The sequence below is a fragment of the Trichosurus vulpecula genome, chromosome 1, assembly GCF_011100635.1.
Source record: "Trichosurus vulpecula isolate mTriVul1 chromosome 1, mTriVul1.pri, whole genome shotgun sequence".
In the NCBI taxonomy this organism is placed as follows: domain Eukaryota; kingdom Metazoa; phylum Chordata; class Mammalia; order Diprotodontia; family Phalangeridae; genus Trichosurus; species Trichosurus vulpecula.
The window spans coordinates 108201809-108206787 of record NC_050573.1 but is presented as its reverse complement, the minus strand read 5'-3'; the positions used below and the strand labels follow the sequence as shown (position 1 = coordinate 108206787).

The following is a 4979-nucleotide window of genomic DNA, read 5'->3' as shown; positions in this document are numbered from 1 at the left end:
TCTGTAGGAAATAAAGAACAAGTGGAGTTTCTGAGGAGTGGAGCAACAAGAAAAAAGGGCAATCACTCAGTAGAATTCAGGATGTAAAGGGATGAAGTCCAGCTAGGAGGTAGCATAGTAGTCAAAAAGTATTATGGCCAGGGTCCAGACTAGAATATCAGTGGAGAAATTGAAAAAAATGGGAATGGCAACAGGAAGGATGTATCAGTAGACTTAGCTAGTTGAGAGGAGAGGATAAAAAAATAAATTTTCATGATCTTAGCAAATAGGGAACATGGTAGTATTACTGAGGGATTTAGGAAGGTTGAAAGTTGAGCCAATCTGGGGGACAGATGACAAGTTTGTTGAAGGTGTGGCCCATTTATATAGCAAGGGATCAAAAAGGAAATGTCTGTTAGGCAGTGGGAGGGGTCAGAAATAGAGACATGGGAGCCATTTTTATGAAAGTAAGAGATGAAACTGTGAGATAATAAGTTCTCCTAGGGAGATGATGTGGATGAATGAATTTGAAAAAGTATTCATTAAGCAATTATTTTGTGCAAAGTACTGAAGATATGAAGATAAAATCAAGACTGTTCCTGCTATCAAGAAGTTCGTAACCTAAAGGGGGAAATAACACATGTAGGAGGTTTCAGTTGCAAGTCAGATAGAAAGACTTAGTGGTCACTGGGGAGCAGCAGCAAAGTAGATGTTGATGTGTCTTCTTTGGTATTATTTCCACTGACAAAATATCTATTTCTGATGTTAAACCATATCACAGTGCTAAGATTGTTATTGTTGTATTTGTCCTTAGTTCTTGAAGAGGACCATAACATCAATTAACAATGCAGTTGACTTTGATTTGAGTGAGGGAGGGCTGTGCAAGGTCACCAGATTCACTTTCTCCTCCAGAGCCATCTGGGTCCAATGGCCTGATATTCACCAGGAGGACTGGAAATGGCCCAGGATGCATGAGGAGACCCTGGCCCTTTCAGGCTAAGGTCTTTTCAGGTTCTCACTCTAAGTGAGGTAATGCCCATTCAGTGAATAGGCCTCTTTAAGAAGTTAATCAAGGGATGGCCCCTTTAATCAAAAACCGAAAAGAAAAAAAAAAGCTAGGAGGGGAAGACCCTCAAGGTTCCTGCCTAAAAGAGAACCAGATACTATTTAGTATTTACACTCATTCTGTGCTAAGAGGGAAGGGACCTGTTCAATCAATGAGCTCCAGAGTGAGCTGGGTTTAAGGCTTGGTTATTGAGAATAAATCTAGCCTGTAAACCCAAAGTTAAAAAGGCAGCTTCGACCATGGAAATATACCCCCCTTTGGGCCCAGATCGCTCAATTAGTAGAGCATCAGACTTTTAATCTGAGGGTCCAGGGTTCAAGTCCCTGTTTGGGCAAACCATAGGGCCAAGGACTTTTGTGTCAACAGCTCCCTCTTGTAGGCCTTAAATATACTGTGGCTGCTGAGAAAGTGAGGGCTTACAGAACCTGAAGAAGCAGTTGCCTGCCAGCTTCTCCACAAAAGCTGCCTCCTGAAAAGAGAGCTGTGGGGCAGAGGATAGATGCAGGTCTATTCAGCTCTTCCTGGGGCATTTGGACTCATGAACCTGAACTGTCTCTTGGCGGCTAGGAGAAGTGGAGATCTAAATGATAGAAATGGTTTGGCCAGCCTGGAACATTCTGCTTCCTGTTCCCATTTCAGGGTGCCTAAGTGCTTCAGCTAACTACTATTGCATGCCCTGTGAATGACAGGCTGGCAATTGTTTGGCATTTGGTGGAGATGGCAGGCCCCTTCCCCATAGGGGTGACTCCCCTAAATAATGTCTGAATAAGAGAAAACCTGATTGCAAAATTGCAAAAAGTAGAAGAACTTTAAAAGAAAAGGTAGGAAAAGTAATAATTGATATTTATGGAGAATTTAAGTTGGCAAAGCATTTTACATCCATTGTTTCCAATTAGCTTTAACAATAGCCCAGTAAGTAAGGTCCCAGAATTCACATTATCCTTGTTTTATGCATGAGGAAATTGAGGCTCCCGAGTAGTTGACTTGCCTATGATCATATAACTAGTAAGTGTCAAAACTAGGATTTAAACTCCAGGGCTAGCATTCTATAAAAATCTTGGTAAAGATACTGGGATAGGGACTAAATGTATAATTTCTTTTATAGAGGGAACTCTCAGGTGAGGAAAGTCCCTTTACAGATGCAGGTTGATACCTTCCATGCAAATGAGCTTCTAAGAGAGACTAGACTAGAATATTCCTTGAGAATGAGGAAAAATAAAGTGCTGTCCTTAGATTTCAAATCCTGTTTGGAGCATCTCATAGGGATGTGGCCATAGGCAAGTCTCTGATCCATTCTGTTATGTGAATCCAAATCATAGAAGTTCTTGAATGCTAGGCTAAGAAGTTTGGGTTTCATCCCAGTGATAATCCATCAGAGAGTACGAGCATTGACTGATTTGAATAAAGTTTGAGGGATATTATTCTTTTCAGGGAGCCAATATTCCAGGACTCCATAACTTACTTTGCACAGTTAGTCCCCCATGGTGGGAATGCACTCCTTCCTACCTCTTCCTTTTGGAAAGCCTAGTCTGCCCCGTGTCCCATGTTAGACCTTTCTGATCTTCCTCCCATTTCTAACTTGTTAGAGCTTATTTTTTTTCCTGCTGAAATTACTTTGCATTACACTATACACGTTTAGTGGTGTGCCAATTTATGTCTCTCACAATGGAGATTGCTTTTGTTGCTGTGATGTTGTTGCTTTCTTTTTTTGTATCGTTTTGTTTTTGTATACCAGTTCTAAGCACAGGACCTGGCACATGGTAGCTGGCTAATAAACCTTTCTTGAATGCCTGGGTATTTGTAGCAGTTACTACTTGCAGAGTACTGTGAAGCATGAAATCTGTATTATTGTCTTAAACATTCTCACAACTTTATAGTCGACATTTCTGACTCACTGATTGGTTTTGCCCCTTAGACAGGAAATATGCTATTATTCAAAGCGCAAGTCTCTCAGGCGATTGTATTTAGAACAGGGTCTAAGGGGATGGTTTTCTTAATGATCATTATTGATGACTTCTGCTGAAGGTTTGCAAGGAATGTCATCTTTCTGCAGATGTTCTGAATCAATTGCTTTGTTTGCTGTTAGTCCCAAAATACCATGACCGAGCCCAAATCAGGGAGTCCAGGCGGTGGTTGGCTTCATGGGTAATTAATCTTCTTCAGCGGAAGTATTGGGCACAGTTGTTAGATGGGATGAAGGGGACGATGCGGTGAACCTTGGAGCCTTGGGGAGCTCCACCTGCCCACTGTGATGTCCCTGTGGCATGAAAGGAGGAAGGTTGAAGCCCAGAGCCTGTGAAAATCCTGCCTCACCCTGGAAAGGAAACTGTTAGCAGTTGGTTCCTCTTACTACATGACTCAAGATACCAAAATAACTGGCTAATGACCTTTTCTTCCCTATTAAGAGCAATGTAGAGGCCCCTGTTGGAAACTGTTGCTATTTTCCTAATCTGTAGATTCTTTTGTGTAAAAAGGTAGTAATGGCTTAATAACTAATCATTAAATAAATATGTAGATTACTAATAATGGACAAGCCACAGCATTATTGGAGATACAACTTGTGGCTTCAACTTGATGAATAGAAGCTGGGGGACAAAGGTATCTTTACATAGGTAAAAATAGCTGACCTATTACATCTTGACCATATTCTACAGTCCCTCTGCTCCTCAGTGCTCTCGCAGATCATTATCCCAGTACTTTTTTTTAATCTCCTTCATTCCTAATAATCCTATGATTGTCCAGTTCAACTATGTGTCCTCCTCTATGCTTTAATCCGTTGTTCCCTAGTCCTATTGCCATTATTCCTTTCCAGACTACACTCCTGGCTTGCCCCCATTCATCTACCCTCTTTGGATGAAGAAACTGCATAGCCCACTGACTAAGTCCACCACAAAACAATATTATATAATGACAACTGAGCTCACACTCCAGCAAGATAATTCTTTTAACCTGTCTCTAATTGATTATTACTTTCCCATTGTGAGTGTTCTAGATCTTGTCTTCTCACCTTAACTCTCCTATCCAACCCTTCTGCTGCTTATCTCAGAAAGAAATCTAGCCTCATATTTTACTAAGGAAATAGAGCCTATCCATTATCCTGTTATCAATATCTCAAAACCCCTGGATGGAATCCTCCACCTTCTCCTTTTCTCCAGTCTCTGGTGAAAAGGTGGCCCTTTTCTTTGCAAAGATCAATCTTTCTTGCTATTGTTTAGTCATGTCTGACTCTTTGTGACTCCATTTGGGGTTTTTATACTGGACTGATTTGCTATTTCCTTCTCCGGTTCATTTTATAAATGAGGAACTGAGGCAAACAGAGTTAAGTGACTCGTCCATGGTCACACAGCTACCAAGTGTCTGAAACCATATTTAAACTCCTAACTATGAGTCTTCCTGATTCCAAGCCCAGTGCTCTAACTACTATGCCACCTTAGCTGCCTAACCAATACTTCTACTTATGGTTAAAGTCTTCCTCTCCTGTCTTCTCTACTGTAACCCTTTCTAGATCTCTGTTTCCTAATCTGTAAAATAAAGGAGTGGGAATGAAGAGCCTTTAAGATCTAGCAATGAATATATGAGCCTGTAAGCTAAACTAGGGATGCTGACTTTTTCTATAGGCATTTCTTCCTTCACATAATAGAGAGAATTCAAAGACTGAAAAGGCTCACAGAATCTTGCAATTAAGCATTCTGAGCACAGTGATAAGCTAAATACAAGATAGGTACTCAATAAATACTTGTTCCATACTTGATTAATATTACCAGTGCTTAGCATAGTGCCTGACATAAAGTGGGTACATTAAAATGCCTCGAGATTGGTTGATTAGTACTTATTACTAATACTCAAGTTCTGATTAACTGGGCATTGGGTGATAAAAAATGCCAGCATCACCTTTGGCATTCTTGGTTTTCCATCACAATTTTACAAAGCTTCA

At 40.6% G+C, this 4979-nt stretch overlaps 1 non-coding gene across 1 annotated transcript; it reads left to right on the top strand.

Moving 5' to 3' along the window:
- Positions 1–1306: 1306 nt before the first annotated feature.
- TRNAK-UUU lies at positions 1307–1379 on the top strand. The gene has a single exon. It is a non-coding gene; the product is annotated as a tRNA-Lys (tRNA).
- The last annotated feature ends 3600 nt before the right edge of the window (positions 1380–4979 follow it).